The sequence below is a fragment of the Phyllobates terribilis genome, unplaced genomic scaffold, assembly GCF_046119375.1.
Source record: "Phyllobates terribilis strain yellow unplaced genomic scaffold, ASM4611937v1 Scaffold_201__1_contigs__length_3545014, whole genome shotgun sequence".
NCBI classification, from domain to species: domain Eukaryota; kingdom Metazoa; phylum Chordata; class Amphibia; order Anura; family Dendrobatidae; genus Phyllobates; species Phyllobates terribilis.
This window is the reverse complement of record NW_027362961.1, coordinates 641,319-660,046: the sequence shown is the minus strand read 5'-3', so window position 1 is coordinate 660,046 and position 18,728 is coordinate 641,319. Positions and strand designations below refer to the sequence as shown.

General features: G+C 44.7%; 1 long non-coding RNA gene across 2 annotated transcripts in view; it reads right to left on the bottom strand.

The window, feature by feature from the left end:
- LOC141213648 (uncharacterized) overlaps positions 1-15,808 on the bottom strand; it is a 42,952-nt gene extending 27,144 nt beyond the window's left edge. For both annotated transcript variants that reach the window (XR_012283068.1, XR_012283069.1), the window contains exons 1-2: positions 15,596-15,808; positions 8,275-8,442 (exon numbers count right to left, since the gene is read on the bottom strand). This is a non-coding gene — a long non-coding RNA (uncharacterized lncRNA). The remainder of the gene's footprint in view (positions 1-8,274; positions 8,443-15,595) is intronic.
- Between the last annotated feature and the right edge of the window lie 2,920 nt (positions 15,809-18,728).

The window sequence follows — 18,728 nt, the reverse complement described above, 5'->3', positions numbered from 1 at the left end:
AAGTGAATTTCTTCCGTGAACAAGGGGGGAAGTCCTGACGAGCTGAACAGCTGTTGTTCACGTGTCAGTAAATTCACTAATTTGTCACGAGAAGCAGAAAGGATCTATAGACTGAGGTACTAACAAGGAACAGAATCACACAGGAAAAGAATCAGACGAACTGAAGACAGGATGTGCTGATAAAGAGAAGCTAAGGAATCTTAAGGTAAGCAAAATATGGATATAATTTCTTCTTTTGCTAAACAAAGTAATATTAATTTCAAAGTTAATGTAGGAGATGATATAGAAGTTTTGTGGCTCAGTTTATACAAAGAATGTGAATTGCAGAATTTACAGTTCACTTCTAAATTGGTAAATAGAGACAAACAGAAATTGAGAAATATTCTACATTTGGTAGATTTTTTTCATAGTCTTGTGTTAGAGATTTCTAAGCAGAAAAATAGTGTAGAAATGTCAGATGGTGATACTGATTCTGACTGTAATGTGGAAAATAAACAAGAAATAAGACACGTGTCTGTAACTGAAGGTGACCTTGGGTCTGACCAAGAGATGGACATACAGAAACCTGACATGGGAGGAGACATGACTGACATACGAGAAACCGACATACTAGGTGATGTGGGAGGAGACGTGAGTGACGTAGGAGGAGCGGACGTACAAGAGCCACTAAAAATATCAGAGAATTCAGGAATTACCCAGGCTCAACTGCAAATTAAAATGAGGAAAAATTTGCTGAAATTATACAAAATCATGCCAAAATATGATGTCAAAATCCATGCCTGTAGAAATTCAGAGACATTTGAGAGCTTCTCTGATAAGTTTGATTTATCCAATGAGGAGAGGAATCAATTATTTAAAATATGGATTCCTGTGACATTGTCCAGACGTTTACATTTAATGCCCTGTGAAAATGACTCTCCTAATGGATGGGAAAATGATTCGGACAGATTAAGATATTTGATTTATTGTGTCACAAAGGATTTTCCCAACATAGAAGATCTGCAGAAACTAAGGATTGGTAGGAAGGAATGTACATATACATTCATGTCCATATTTGAACGGTTGTACAAAGCTCTCATCAAAAATGGAAAAGTACAACATATGATAAAAAGTTTTGTACAAAAATTCAAATTCCTAGATCCAGTATCTAGAGTTATAGCGTCACAAAAAGAATCCCTATTCAAATGTGTGCAGTTGCTGGATTCTGTTAGGAAACATGAGAATCGTGAAAAGGAAAAAAATCAAGTTAATTTTATAAAACCAGGAAAGGTAAAATCTTATCAAAAGCCAATATCAAACTCTCCTAGACTGAGTCATCCCCATAGTGAACTCTATCAAATACGCAGGAGATTTCATATCTGTTATAAGCCATATCAGCCAGTGCAAAGGTCCATCTCTTCACAGAATGAGTTAATTCTCAGTCAGAACTGTGATTCTCTAAAAAGGAAAATGGCCGAAACTGATGGACAGAGTCAGGTGAGACGACCGGCTCACAGTGACGTCATGGAATGTGGACAGAAGGACAGGCAGTTCTCTGAGGTTTTGAAGGATAGAAAAATGTCTTTCCTAAATAGGGCATTCCTGGAGATATTTGAGAGAGACAGAAGATTTGGTTTAGGGAGTGGCTAAGGAAAAACTGTAATTATAATGTAGCATAGAAGTGTTACAATGTCTCAATATTTATTTATAATCTTATACAGTAAAATTGTAGTTACATAGTTTCTACCGTGTTTCCCCGAAAGTAAGGCCCCCCCGAAAGTAAGGCAGGGTGGGGGGTTTCGGGGGGTCCGCCAATGTAGGGCACCCCCCGATTGTAAGGCAGGGTAGCGGGGGGGGGGCGGGGAATGTAAGGCTGATTGGCCGATCAGCCTGTTCGTCACAGGCTCCGTACCGTAGTCCCTGCTGGCCACCAGCCCGAGCTGTGATTGGCCAGTCAGCCGGCTCGCAGCTGATTGGCCGAATCAGCTGCGACGTCACCGCCTACAGGCTCGCTCCGATTGGTCCAGCTTCCCCGGCATCCGAATCGTCAGCCCGGCACCGCAGAGGAGATCGAAACAGAAGGAAAGTAACGGTAAGTTCCGAAACTCTCTCTGTGTGTGTGTGTGTGTCTGTGTGTGTGTGTGTGTGTGTACGGTATGTGTACGGTATGTGTATGGGTGCCGTATGGGGCTGTATGTGTCAGTGTGTGTACGGTACCGGTACGATATGTGTGTGGGTGCCGTGTGGGGCTGTACCGGTACCGTATGTGTCAGTATGTGTGGTGGCAGAGTGGGGGGCAGAACCACTGTATGGGGATGCTGCAGGGGGGAGGATGGGGAGGGTTGCCGGACTGTTAATAAATGTTAATTTTATTGTTAAAAAAAATTGTCGTCATTTTTTTTCCCAATGTAAGGCCTCCCCCGAAAGTAAGGCAGGGTGGGACTTTTGGGGGTAAAATTAATGTAAGACAGGGCCTTACTTTCGGGGAAACACGGTAGTAGTTCATGTATGTATATATATATACACTTGTCTAAGTAGAGATTGTGTATAATTGTATTTATATATATGTTTATAAAATATATATATATATTAATTAATAAATTAGAACTTTATATATAAATTTAAGTAACAATATTTTGAATTACATTAGAACCAACCAATATATGTATAAGATATTTAAATAATTCTGTTTCTGTATGAATTTGATATTTAATTTTATTTTCTTATATTTCCTTAGAGTTTTCATTCCAAAGCAGGATTTGATCAAACAACTCTAAAATGGATTTATTTCTTTATTCACACAGGAAGCTGAAAATTGCATGATTTATGTGTAACATTAATTAATTAATATTTTCTGTGCATGAAGTGTTCGTGCAAATTAAAGTAGCTTTACAGCATGACGTGTGACAGCTGCGGCCTTTGAACTTTGAGCTAATAGTATAGATCCTATTCATTCTATTTTCAGCTGATGTAACTTAAGACCGGGCAGCCAGTGAAAAAAGAATCTATAAGGCTGAGTTCACACGATGCGTATTTCATGTGTTTCCGCAGCGTTTTTGCAGTTGCGTAAACGCCGCGGAAACGCATGAAAAACGCATGGTAGAAGGGAAGCAATGTTCCCCAATTGAAATCCGCATGTGCTGTGCCCATGATGCGGATTTTTCCGCAGCGTAAACGCTGCGCTCAAAAATCCGCAGCATGTCATTTAATTTTGCGGAAACGCGGCGTTTTCGCCGCCATTGACTTGCATTAGAACGCGCCAATTCCGCAAGACTGCATCTGTACTTGCGTAATTGGTGCGTTCTAATATGCGGATGGTACCCGGGTGTGGAGGAGAGGAGAGTCTCATCCACACCCAGGTACCATTAAAAAAGCTGTAAAAACAAGAATAAAATAAAAAATATATATATACTTACCATCTGTCGGCCCGCGCAGCGCTCCTGCTTGCTTCCCGGCACTTGCAGTGAGTTGTAGGACCTGCGGTGACGTCAGAGTCATGTGACGGGTCACGTGACGCTGACGTCGGCAGGTCTTTCAATTCAAAGTTGCCGGCAGCCGGGAGAACGGAGTGAGCAGGACAGCGCGGGCCATCGGAGGTAAGTATATACACTCTCTAGGGTCACACTGTATAAATCCATGCTGTTTGCATGGATTTATATAGTGTGACCTAGTTGTCAAGCACTTTCCAAGAGATGCTAAAATCACCAGTAAAGCGCTTGTCAATCTGCATGCGGAAACGCATGTGAATCTGCATGTGGATCCGCATGTATTCTGCAGGAAAAACGCATTTCTGCATGCGTTTTTTCTGCCAGGGAGATGCAGAAATGATGCAGAAATGTTCTGCTTCATTTCTGCATCGTGTGCACATAGCCAAACAAGAGGTTTTTTTTTCAAGTATCTGAAATTTCAGCAACTTACTCTCATATTATATAATATGTACTTGGGGAATATTCAAAGAATATTAAGATATTTAATTGATATGACAATGCGCATTAATAAATTGGGATACAACAATTTTGGGTTAAATATATATATATCTAAAACTTCATATGTGGAATGTTTGAGTTGAACAGATCTGTGAATGTCAGAGTGAAGGTGACAGATGAGTAAATCAGCAGCTGCTAAGTGTGATTGATGTGACAGAGGCCTCGTACGTTTGTATGTTTGGAAAGAAAAAAAAATGTTTCTTTATGTGAAGGTACAAAAATATATTTAATTCTGAAAAAAAATTATAATACATAATTAGGTATTATCTACATATATATATACTTCTATATTTCTTTAATAATTATTATTTCTTGATTTAACTAATAGTGGATAAGGGCAACCACACATCAAAATGGTTTACAAAGCAAATTTATATTTAGAATAATTTTCCACATGATAATATTCTTGAATAACTATGATATTATTTTTAATGGTTACCTAAATAGGTACACACCTCTCTGTAGACAAATCTATGCTACTCATCGATATGAAATTTATGCAAAATGTTCATAGAAGAATAATTATTTTTAATTTGGTTCTGATATATACATAAATTTTATAAAATAATATTTTTTGGTATTAAAGGGGAAAATGTGTTTTTGATCCTGATTACATAATCACTTTTGATCAATACTTATTTTTTCACACATTTTAATAAAGAAGAAACAATAATAGAATCATAGAATCATAGAATGGTAGAGTTGGAAGGGACCTCCTGGGTCATCTGGTCCAACCCCCTGCTCAAAGCAGGATCATCTCAGACAGATGTCTGTCCAGCCTCTGTTTGAAGACGTCCATTGAAGGGGAACTCACCACCTCTCGTGGCAGCCTGTTCCACTCATTAATCACCCTAACTGTCAAAAAGTTATAAGGTACAATGGTATAATTAAGAAGGGTATTACATGCAAAGTTGCATAGTTTAATAATTTTTTGGTGATACAAGGTTATGACAAATATGAAATCATCCAGATAATGGAAATATAAAGGTATTTTTTATGGAGAATATAATTACTCTTCATTTGTCATTAACATATGAAGGCCTTATTTTTATTTTCATTTTTACATTTTTATTCTTACTTATTTTCTTATTTTTCCATTTTTCAGTTTTAATTTTCAATTTTTGATTTTAATTCAGTTCAATATTTCAACTGAGAAAACACATTAATATTTAATGGGGTAATGTCTAGTACAAAGAATATTGCTTCATTAAATATAATGATGATATGAATTAATATAAGAAAAATGTTTACATTTTCTGAGTAAACACAACAATTCATTCATTCATTCTTACATTCATATATTTATTCATTTTAGTTCAGCAGTATACATTCTTTGGTATTATTGGTTTAATAAAGATATAAACACTTGTTGTTTCAAAACACACTGACACCTATGGGTTGGAAAAGGCAATTACACCTATGACATAAAAATGTTCTATCACATGAAGAACTTGATTAATAATGAATTATTATCTATTATTGTTTATTATTCCAAACATAATTTATTTTAATATTTTGATAATAATTAGATGGATATTATTGATTGCTATGGTACGCTGTGATATTATAGGTTAGGAAAGTTGCCAGATTTGGTATCAGATTAGGGAATGAAGACTTCAATCAAGACATCGCAATTATGAATTCTATCTTAATAAAGACTTTCATATTTATAAATCAAAGAGACTCTCAGAGGTTACAAGAAGACGCAACCGATATCCGGAAGTCTCAGAAGGTAACAGGTGTGAATGCTGAGTGATAATAGACTGTGTCAGATACAATTCACACCACTGATCACCGGGACGGCAGAGGACGATGATCCTATATGAACTGTGCTGTGTTCAAGTTTCATCACGTTCCAGTGGTTTCTTATCACCTGCAACGCTTCAATGAAAGCTGGTGAACAGGTAATACCTGGCATATGTGTCCTGTATATAAAGGACTGAGTACTGGTTATGGGGCTATATAAAGCAGGGAAGTGTCAAGTTAACCCTTGCTTTACTGACCAAAGACGTCACATCTGTTCCAAAAGTGACATGAGACCAGTGCAGATGACACGGGGAAGATTCCAGAATATCCAACGTCAGTCCAGGTGACATCACACAGATATTAAAGCTACATTTCATCCATAGACTTTGTTTTCTTATCAGTTGACACACATGATCTTTCTAATAAAGAGTACAGTTTATGGACTGCACAATAATGAATACAATTATGGACTGTACAATATCTACACGCTGTAATTTATTTCAAAGGAGTTTTCATCTAAAGACTGTTATAAAAGAACCAAGAAGAAGACGAGACGACGACCCGATGACATCAGATGATGACGATTGGACCCGCGATTACTTCAATTTAGATATAGGGAAGTATAATTATACATATTAAATGAATATTAGTCACGGCTTACCATAACATGAATTCACATCATTATATAACAATAATCAGATATTGATATTATTATTATTATTATTATGGAAATTTAATGATATTGCCAAGGAAGAAGGAAAGAAAAAATGATTGTTATCCTAATGATAAACCTGTCTTCTTTTGAGGATTTTTCAGTCCTTTTTATCCTCAAAAAGGGGGGAATGTTAAATAATTAATAATCGATAATCATTTTTCTTAAATCTGAGTTCTATGCATCAGCCATCGTGTCTAGTTGACATGCGCTATTTGTGTGTGTATTTTTGGTTCACCACCATATGTAGAACAGGTGTCCATACGACTGGCTATAAAAGCCCATGGTATAGAAAGGGGGGGCTCTCTTGCTCTTCCCACCCCACAAGACACAGAATCTTCATGCTGAGAAGTATCTGACATGTAGGCCTGGACACGTGCTGGATAAAGACATGATTTACCAGCCAGGATCCAAGGAAAGATGGGTGAATCTCAACAATTAAGCTAATTATGGACAAATGGACAATTACTTTATAACTAATTATTGTATGTACCTGCTGCAATCTGATTCTTTTTAATGGACAATCCAAGAATAAATAGATACATTTTTTTATAAGAATATCGTGATATTGATACTTTGAGAAGTCCTCAGTAGAAAAAATAATACAGAAAGAGTATTATTTTACAGCCGCGCATGACGTCACTGCCATGCGCGGCTGACATGGAAAGATCAGCTCCCGGAAGTCACTCCCATGCCGGGTCTGTGTGTGCGGGGAGCAGTGACTTCACTCTCCTTCATAGCCGGGACACAGCTTAGCCGTGCTGCGGCTCCTGCTGCTGCCGGGCTATAGCGTGTGCCCGCTTATTAAAGGACATGAATATTCACCCCCTCCCCACGCCCATGGGCGTGGAGAGAGGTTGAATATTCAAGCCCTTTAATAGCGGGCACAGGCGATTCCGGCAGCAGCAGGAGCCGCAGCGCGGCTACACTGTGTGCTGCTATTAAGGAGCATGAATATTCAGTGCTCCCCATGCCCCATGGGCGTGGGGAGCAGTGAATATTAATTTGCTGTAGCAGCGGGGACAGTGTAGGCTGCAGCGGGCGGCCGCTGCCTCCTGTGCCCCGCTCCTCCACCGCTACCCCCACACCCCACATATATATATATATATATATATACACACCCCCCCCCAACATTCGGACTATAAGATGCACCCCCCATTTTCCACCAAAATTTTGGAGGAAAAAAGTGCGTCTTATAGTCTGAAAAATACGGTAGATTATTAAATTAAATAGAGATTTAGGATTAAATCAGTGTAGGGTGCGGACAACCCCTTTAAATTGTTAATTGAAATAAAAACAGTTCCCCGTTGTATTAATAAGGCAGTGATTCCAACTGTATTACCACTGGGAGACCCCCAACTCACACTCCTATTTCCCGAGTGCCTTCCACGCCAAGCTTGGTTATGGAGGCTTTGGATTACCATCCATACTGTTCAGCACAGATCATGCTTCTTATGTCTTCATCGATCCCCCAGAACACAACCCTGCATTACCGCGTCCTTCAGGCTTTGTCCAATTATTTTCTCCAAATTTGTTTGCCGATCAGTGGCAAGAGGCTGTTGAGCTACTCAGTCTCCTTGTTTCTTTGGAAAATTGGCACACTCTTGCATATAACAGTAGAGAATGGCCAAATCTTACGGAGACACTGGTAGATCGCAACGAAACATGGAGAGAGCAGATGTTCAGCAGTGAACTTGGAGTCTCCCTCCTCTATGAAGCTTTGCCGTACACATCTGACTTACTCCTGAGGACTTCTCGTAATTCACATGTGCAAAAATAGTTCAATCCACAACTAAAACGCTGGAACCAACTCGTGGAAAACTGGATAAAGATAGATAAAAGGCACATTACCTGTGGGTAGCCCAAGTGTGAAGTAATTGTCAGATCCAGGATTGAACTGGGCGATGCGATTACTTAGGTATTTTGCTGCCCATTCGCTGGCCAGGGCATAGTCATCAAGAATCACCAGCCGCATGATTGTGCCCACAAGCTCTCGCCTGGCAGCATGTGGCTAACAAACTGAAAAGAGAAGCGATACACAAGATAAGAGGTGACACAATAATATACAAAAGAGGTAACACAATAATACACAGTCGGCAAGTTTGGAGACTGAAACACATTCTGGCTTTCATAAAGTTTGCTGCTTCAGTTTTTATAGTGTCAATTTGCATTAACTGTAGATTGTTATGAAGAATGATCAGATGAATTGTTAAAAAAAAAAAAAATGCATATTAATTTTTTCCCAAAGAAATTACTTAACCACAAAACCCTATCACTACACTATGTGTGCTGTAGCCTGCTTCTCCGGGTCCTACATCACCAAAGCTTGGCACTTCGGGGACACATACCTCCCGTCCACGACCTGTCCGGCAGCAACCTTACATACCCCCCCTCTGCCCAAAGCAGGGGGGGGGCTTGGCACCTTCTGCCACCATACAATAGATACACAAAAGGTATAACGCAGTGTTTCCCAAACCCCATCCTCACAGACCCCACAGGTCGTATTTTCAGGATTTCCTTAGTATTACACATGTGACTGAAGTATCATCAAGACATCAGGAATTCTCTCACCTGTGTAATACTAAGGAGATTCTGAAAACATGACCTATGGGGGTCCGTAAGGATGAGGTTTGGGAAACACTGCTATAACAGAACAAAACTAAAAATAACCAGTCCATACAGCACGGCATCAGCCGTTTAAATGTAGTGCTTTTCTCGGCCTCCAGCAGACTGAGCAGCACATGCAAGGTTTGCTCACCTTGCACAACACACAGCACCACTGAGACAGGCGCAGCTGTCTTAAATCAGGCCTTCCAAGACCTGGACTGGAGGTAAGTGAGCAGCTATTTCCCCCCAACTCTTTCAGCTGCTCTTAAAACCCGGCCCTTTAATCCGGGCCCATTAACTCCCTCCCAGCACTATGTGTTCTGGAGCCTGCTTCTCCATGTCCTACATCACCGAAGTTTGGTACTTCGGGGACACATACCTCCCATCCACGACCTGTCTGGCAGCCACCTTACAGTGTGCTGCACTGAGTTAGACCAGAAATGAACCAGAAGATACCTGAAGGTAACTGCACAGCCAGAGTAAAAAATGTTTCTCTTTGTTTTCACTCTCACCCCTATAGTCCTACACGTTCTACTAACCCTTCTAATCCCTACACCTAGTAATGAACTGGTCATCTCTCCCTCCATCTCACCTCCTCCTCAGATCTGTTCCTCAACATACAATCCTCTGTCTCTAAACACAGACAGCCACCTCACGCTCGCTCCTTCTGCTCCTCACTGCTGGCGATATCTCTCCAAATCATGGCCCTCCTCACCACATCCCCACAGTCACTTCTACCTCTCATCCACAATCTATCAAATTTCCGCAACATTTCTAACCCTATACCCATTGCCCATCCCCAGCTTCCCCAATCCCACTAACAGGAGCTCTATGGAATGCTCTCTCCGTCTGCAACAAACTTTTCATTACTAACAAACTTTCCTTCCTTGGCATCAATGGTACCTGACTCACCCCCTCTGACATGGCCTCTCCAGCTGCACTTTCATACGTTGGATTCCACCTTTCCCACACCCCTCGCCCCATCGGCAAGCATGGCAAAGGAGTTTGTTTTCTCCTGTCAGATAACTGTACTCTGCTGCCCGACTAATCCACCTGTCCCCCCCACTATTCCCTGGCCTCTCCCCTCTGTCAATCCCTTCACTGGCTCCCCATTATCCAGAGACTCCAGATGAAAACCCTAACCATGACATACCAAGCCATCCACAACCTGTCTCCTCCATATAACTGTGACTTAGTGTCCTGGTACTTACCTGCACGCAACCTCCAATCCTCACAAGATCTCCTTCTCTACTCCCCTCTTATCTCCTCTTCCCACAATCGCACGCAAGATTTCTCCCATGCATCCCCCTACTCTAGAACTCTCTACCCCAATATATCAGACTGTTGCCAACCGTGGAAACCTTCAAAAGGAAGCTGAAGATCCACTTCTTCTGACAAGCCTACAATCTGCAGTAACCACCGCTCCATCATACCACTGCACGACCAGCTCTACCCTCACCTACTGTATCCTCACCCATTCATTGTAGACTGTAAGCCCTCGCGGGCAGGGTCCTCGCTCCTCCTGTACCAGTCGGTGATTCGTTTTTGTTCAAGATTATTGTACTTGTTTTTTGCTATGTATATCCCTTTTCACATGTAAAGCTCCATGTAATAAATGGCACTATAAAAAATAATAACTTAATAGGGGGAGGTTAATTTGCTGTGGAGACTTCAGGACTCCGAAAAAAGTCCAGCAAGTCCCTGTATCACTTCCTACATAGGATTCAGCTATGGAATTGGTTCAACACCAGTGCAGAGCTTGCTCAAGAATGGCAGCAGGCGGGCGTCAGTGCATCTGTACACACCGTGAGGAGAAGGATTTTGGAGGCTGTGCTGGTGTCAAGTAGGGCAGCAAAGAAACCACTTTTCTCCATGAAAAAGATGAAGAACAGGATTATAAAATGCAGTAAACTACAGTGATTGGATTACAGAGGACTGGGGTAAAGTTATTTCCCTGATGAAGGCCCCCTTCAAACTGTTAGGGACATATGGAAGAATGAATGTCCGGAGAAGAAAAGCTGAGTGCTACTTTGAGTCCTGTGTTATGCCAACAGTAAAGCACCCGAGACGAGTCATGTGTGGAGTTATCCATCATCAAAAGGGAGTGGGCTCACTCACAATTTTGCCTAAGAACACTGCAGGAGCATTTTTGGTGATTAACAATGCATATATGAGCATGACGGAGAATATGTCACAAGGCAAAAGTGACAACTAAGTGTCTGGGTAACATTGACATTTTGGGTTCATGGCCAGTAAACTCTCCAGATCTCAATTCGATTGTGGTCACTCCTCAAAAAGCGGGTGGACAAACAGAAATGTATGTAGTGAGCTCCTAGCACTGATTAGACAAAAATTGTCCGTCGTCAGTCAGGATTTGGCCCAGCAGCCGATATCCAGCTGCCAAGGCGAAGGGAACGAGTCTTGAAAAATAAGGGTCAACACTGAATATTGAATCTTTCCATAAACTTGATGTATTTGTCAATAAAAGTGTAAAACTTATAAAATGCTGATAATTGTACTACAGTAACCACAGAAACATCTGACTAAAAGATCTAAAAACACTGAAGTGAACACCAAAATTTGTATCAGTCACAAGACTTTTGGCCAGAACTGTACATAAAGTGACACAAAACAAGATACAAGACATAGGTCAAAAAAAATTCTCCATCTTCTTCGTTCCGTCAATCCGTGAAAAATGGGACTGCACTCAGATGTCATCTGAGTGCAGTGCGATCTTTTCGAAGGACTCATTAACTTGCATGGCCGAACGTGATCCGAATATTAGATGAAACTCAAGCATAGTGATTTTTGTCCTCGGACAGACTGTCTATGGGGCCGTGCACATGTGCGATTTTTCTCCTTGGACAAACACTGGTCACAGTGCAATTCAATGTTTTGTCAGATCGCACTCCGACCGAAAACACTGCTATCTGCACCTGCCTTAACATTGCAACGCTAACAATAGTAATCTCAGCAAGGACTGCTGGGAGATTTCAGCTCAGAAGCCTGCAGATCTCTGAACGCAGCTCTAGACTATCACTGGCTGTAACTCAGGATTAGTAATCGATACGTTTTTCGAAAGTTACACAATAAACTATAATAAATTACTCTCATGTGAACACAAATTCTAAAGGAGAACTCTAACACTAAGATATTAACTTAAGGAGGAATTCACACATCCGTGGTGGGATCCGAGGACCCGGCCCGGCTCTCCGGACCTGATCAGTGCCACATCTATTCCTAGGAGGTAATCACAGATCAGCACTGGTGACCCAGCGGTTGTCAGATCTGAGCTCGCTCCGTGGAGCACAGATGTGTGAATTCAGCCTTACAGAAGTTGTCCCAGAGTAGAAAGCCAGAGCTGTTGGATTACAGCGCCACCCCTAGGTACAGGCTGTGTGTGGCATTACAGCTCAGCACCTGTCACGTCACTAGACCGGAGCTGTAGTACCAGACACAACCTGGGGCCAGGACTGGCGCTCTGTGTTCCTTTTTCTCATGGACAAACCCTGTGCAGAAAAATACAGAATCCAGGAACCTCCAAACATGGCAGACATCGCCAAGTTCTAACAGTGCATAATGGGCGCAGCTCCAGCCATACTGTCAGTGACTGGAAACCTGGTTCATAGTCCAACTGCTGACAGGTGAGAGGCTGCGGCCCCCTGTAATCCCCGGCTCTGACCCGTCACCGACCATTGCTGCAGGGGACTAACCACATCCACAGGAAGCCAGGGTGCCCCCCCCCCGGACTGAGACTGCCCCCCCCGGGAGCTCAGTGTGGGGTGCGCAGTCATCCGCCATGTCTCCCCAATACTCAGCAGCCTCACCACCCACAACTCGCTCTGCAGCCTCCTCCCTGGTAAACGTTAGAATGTATGGGCTCCTTCCAGGTATGACGTAGTTTGCGGGGGCGTGTCCTGACTGCATTATGGGCGTGTTCTAGTTTAGCACCAGACGCCAGAGATTCATGCAGAAAGTGATACGGTGAAGCTTCAGGAGGAGGTCAGTGCTGGGCTCTGGGGGATGCTGCTTGCTTTGGGTGGTCTGTGGGGCTGGTGGGGGCATGTTCTGGGTATTCTGGGGGGATGTTGCACGTGTGTGTGTGTGTCTTTCCTAAATTCCTAAACACCCACCGGAAAACTAAGGCGCCCGCGAGTTGCGGGGTGAATTGGCAACTCGGGGGTGTACTTATTTCCTCTGTGGGTAGGTCACAATTTTTTTTTTTACCGTCCAAGATCCATCTTGGCAAAAGTATGGTGGTAATTTCTGCCTTTCTGGACATTGGGGCGGGGTTTATTTTGATCGACGCTAGGTTCGATCAGGACCTCAAACCTCATAAATTTTCTGGCTCAACACCCATAATCGCCATTGACTCTGCACCCTTGAGCTAGGGGTATTTTACTCTTGTCGCTCGTGTGCTACATCTGCAGGTAGGGGCCTTGCACTCTAAATTTATTGACTGTTATGTGCTAGAGGGCTTGCCCTCTCCTGTGGTCCTTGGACTACCTTGGTTTACGCTGCACAATCCTGTGGTAGGTTGTGTGCCCACTATGCGTCTTTTAAGCGTTTCCGCAGCGGCAATTCCATTGCAGAAACGCTTAAACGCTTGGTAGAAGGTCTGCAATGTTCCCCAATGATAATCCCCATGTGCTGTGCACATGCTGCGGAAATTTCCGCTGCGCATTATCAGTGCGGAAAAATCCGCAGCACTACCAATTATTTTGCGTAATCGCAACGTTTTCGCCTCCATTGAATGGCTTAATATCCGCATGACTACATGTGCACATGCGGATATTAAGCGATTCAACGTGTGGATGGTACCCGGGTCTGGAGAAGAAGAGACTCTCCTCAAGACCCGGGTACCATGGTACCTGTAGTAAAAAAAAAAAAAAAGAAAAGAAAAAAATACATTATTCTTACCTTCTGATGGCCCCCTGTCTTTTCTCCGCTGCGCCCAGTCTCTTGTACGGCTCGTCAGCGGTCGCGTGATCTGTCACATGACTAAATGACGTCATGGAAGGTCCTTTCACACCACCGTGAGCCGTACAAGAGACCAGGGGCCATCAGAAGGTAAGTAAAATGTTTTTGTTTTTTGTTTTTTTTACCATTTTTAATCTTTTTTCTTCAACTATTAACTTGGTCACACTATATAAATCCATGCTGGTTGCACGTATTTATATAGTGTGACCAAGTTGTCAAGCACTTTCCAAGTGATGCTAAAATCGCTTGGAAAGCGCTTGACAACCCGCATGCGGAAATGCATGTGAAAAAACACTTCACTTACACTTGTCCCTGGCAGGAAAAACACATGTAAAATCCGCATGCATTTTTTTCTGCCAGGGAGATGCAGAAACGCTCAGGAAAAATCCAGAGCATTTCTGCATCGTGGGCACTTAGCCGTAGACTGGCAGACTCGGGAGGTGGTAAAATGGAGCGAGTATTGCCAAGAACACTGCTTGGTCACTCGGATAGCCACGGTGGGTCTGATTTTAGGAATGTGTTTTCTGAACAGGGGAGTCAAGAACTTCCTCCCCATCATCCTTATGATTGCGTCGGCAATATTATTCCTGGGGCCAAGCTACCAAAAAAACAGGTTATATAATATCTCTGGTTCAGAGAGGCAGGCCATGAAAAACTAGATCACTGAAAGTCTACCAAAGGGCCATAAGACTTTCTTCATCTCCCGTTGCAGTGGGGTTTTTCTTTGTCAAAAAACAAACAAACTAGGGGTTGTGCCCCTGCCTTGATTTTTGCGAGTTTAATCAGATTAAGGTCTGGGATGCATATCCTCTCCCTCTCATCCCAGACCTCTTTAGAAAACCATTTGGCTCCTACAATTTGATTAAACTAGACCTCAGGGTGGCTTATAATCTCATTCACATTGAGGAGATGAGTGGAAGACGGCCTTCAATACTCCTGAGGGGCACTATGAAAACCTTGTGATGGCATTTGGGTTGACTAATGCTCCCATTTTTACTCATCTGGCAGGTAGATCACAACAAACCCATCTTGATGACATAATGGTAGACTCCATACTAAATAAGGAGGGAGTCACTGACTGTGGTGGCCCCTCCCTGGGCCGTGGCGATTGGTGACCCCCCCTTCTCTGCCCCTTACTGACCAGTGATCCTGAAGCCCCCGGAAGGATCCAATGAAGCGAAAGGGACGGCTGCTGCAAGCCGTCCCCTGGATACATAAACACCGGGACATCCCACGTTACTTCCTTTCTTTGCTGGTCCCGGAGTCGAATGTCATGGAGATTTCAGGATCAGGTCAGATTGCTGAGGCCCTCCAGGCTGGGTTTGCACAGGGGGGCGAGCGCTGGTTACAGGCTCTCATGTCGGGGCTCAGCGCTCATCCCCCTGGCCCCAAGCTCTAAATCCCCAGATCACCCTGCCCCTGGCCCTCAACCCCTTATGGGAACATCATATTCCCCAGTCCCCTCACCACTTGGGCCTACTCACTCCAATTGCCCACGATACAACGGTCCCCTCCACGGCGGTCGGGTCATCTGGAACGGGGGGCTGCATTACTTCCGCGGCCTGGTCCCGATCCCCATCCTCACCTGACCGCCGCATCCGCACAACTTTACAGTGTTCATCGGGCCACTCAACCCGGCACGGGACGGCAGGTGGCTGCGGTAGTGCTGCAGGCGCGCGCTGACTCGGGGAAGCGGGCAGACGTGGCGGTCCGGAAGCGGGCGCGCGACTCCACTAGGCCGAAGAGGCATGTTGGGGGAGGCGGAGCTGGAGGGCAGGAAGCGCTCGATGCGCATGTGCGGGGCGCATGTCCGCCTCACGTGACCCCGCAGGTCACGCCCCCCAGTCCAGAAAGCTGCAGGGCGGAGCAGGAAGCTGAAGCTAGTGCGGCAGTGGACCCTGCGCCTCACTCACAGCGGGCGCAGGGCTCCACTGCACTAATAAATGAGTGCGGGCTGTCTTCCATGTCGGCGGCGGGCACAGAGGGGATTCAGGTCTCCTGCCTGCCGCCGGCGCTGGAGACAGCATAGAGCCTGTTGTTCCCCACCCCTGTTAACACTCCCGTCCCGCATCCTGCCGAGGAGCGCCCTGGAGGGCGGAGGTCCAGCAGGCACTCCCGTCCTCCAGAGCGCTTTAGGCACAGCACCCCGCAGCCTCACAGAAGAAGCTGCGGGCCACTTAGTAACCATTCCCCGCCCCCTCAACACACAGCAGGGGCTGTGGCAGAGCAGAGCTCCAGACAGGAATCCTCTGCCGGGGGCTGTGCTCTGCCTCCCCCCCAAACAATCCCCCACAGAAAAACTCCTATTAAAAATAAAAGAAAAAGTTCCCAAAACAGAACACGTGACACTACACATCCAGGGGACATTGCGGCCCTGTAATCACCGCAGCCCATCCAGCGCCCAGTCACAGTATCAATACCCCACTGATGGACACGATACGGAGCCTAAACACTTCAGCGACCATCCTCGCCTCCCCCATATACCCCTATAATAGCGCAGCGATGCACGCGCTTGACACCGCTATAGCATTGCCCTGGCCACAAATAGCACCGACATGTCCCGGTGGGACACATGTAAACTGCGCAGAACCCCCCATACACCCTCAGGGACACAGAGACTCCAGGCGTACTCACTCTAGGCGAACTCGCTGTAGTTCCTCCGACGACAGATCTATGCCATCGCACACAAGTCACCGGCGAAGGAAGCGGACATCTCAAGCAAAGCGGAGATCGGCATCCCACAGGAGGGGTCACAGGTCGCAGTCCTCAAGGTGGCGCTCACCATCCTCTGCATCAGAGATGTCGAGCGCATCGTCGAGCCCCAACAGCCGCTTGCACCGATCCCGTCCTCCCGGGGACAGAAACTATACAATAGCACCCTCCAGAGCTTACAGTCTGCACGATACAACGATTTCACGCAGGTCTACGAGCACAGGCACGCCGCTCACCCCGAGCGAGACAAGTGTCAGAGTCCCTCCACACATCGGAGTCCCTCCTCCAGCCGCAGGAATGGGTGCGTGCAATATAAGTATAACTGAAATGGGAAATAGTAACACCAACTTAATAGCGGCCCTTAAGGCCATAGTCGAACAACTATCCGCGCCACCAGGCGCTATACATAATTCTACTAAAAGAACTCCACCATTAGCCAGCATACACAAGGACACATTCTTTTGCGGGAAAAGCCCATTGGGCTCACACATAGACGAGGAAACCAGAATTAAAATATGGAATAATGACTGCATCGACATTTGGTCACTTGTAACCGCTGACCAACATACTATAGACAAAGAGAAAAGGATAGCCGACAGACCATTCGACAGAAACAGACAAAAGGTTGCAATGACGATGAGTAACTGGTTACAGGCGTTTTCTGTGCTGGGTTCATCATGGGCCAAAAGCATCCGGAACGCTGCTCGGAACTATTCATATACCAGGATAGGGTGTATAACTCGTACAAAGCCCACGGCGGTTCAGCATGGTGGCGCTACGATGAAGAGTTCCGGAGGTGGTTGGCCCTGCAACCACAGTTAGGCTGGGGGGTAAAAGCTACAGACGTATGGTTGCGATGAATGCTGTCACAGAAACACCATCCCTTTCCAACAACGGCTACTGGACAACAGACAACAGCAGGCCAAAATTCAGTGGTAGTACGTAGACCAGGGGCCAGCTGGCAGTACAATGAGGGACACTGTCGTTTCTACGCCTTATGCAGATACAAACATGAATGCTCAGCCTGCGGTGCAGCCCACCCTGCGGCAAGATGTTCTCGTCCCACAAGCAAATTATCAATTAAACTCCCACAGTCAGAATCCAAGGACCCCGGTGAGCGTAAACGCGATGGGCCCCTGGCTAGACCAATATCCTAAGAAAGACGCAGCGGGACAGTTACGTTTTGGTTTCACATACGGTATTTTTCATCCCTTTCAAACTTAATAAATCGCCCACCTTTGCAAATAACCTTAAATCTGCAAAAGAGCACCCTGAAATACTTAGGCAAAAAATACAAAAAGAAGTAGCTCTAGGCAGAGTGGCGGGCCCTTTCCCAACACCACCATTCAGTAACCTAAGAGTTTCCCCTCTGGGAATAATCCCCAAAAAAGAGCCAGGTTCATTCCGGCTTATCCATCATTTATCTTACCCAAAAGGAGAGTCTGTAAATGACGGTATTTCGTCTGAAGACGCCTCGGTCTCCTACGCGTCGTTCGACAGAGCAGTAATGTTAGTACGCGATGCGGGGCCCGGAGCGCTGCTCGCTAAATCCGACATAGAATCCGCCTTTCGCCTACTACCGGTGCACCCAGATTGCTACCACCTGCTGGGATGCCAAGTGGACGATGAATACTTCTACGACACTTGCCTCCCAATGGGTTGTTCAATATCTTGTTATTACATCGAACTATTCAGTTCCTTCCTAGAATGGGTGTTGAGGTATGAAACCGGCAATAGGTCCGTCACACATTACCTAGATGACTTCCTATTCGTCGCACCCAAAGACTCATATCAATGCCAATCATTTCTTAACGAATTCACAAACATTTCTCGACGGTTCGGAGTCCCATTATGCCCTACAAAAACCATAGGCCCCACAACAAAGCTATCGTTCTTAGGCATCGAAATCGACACCACAGCAAGGTTATTCCACCTCCCAACAGAAAAAATACAAAAAACACTACACCTCGAGTGATTTTGCACAGTACGGAAAGTAACACTACAAC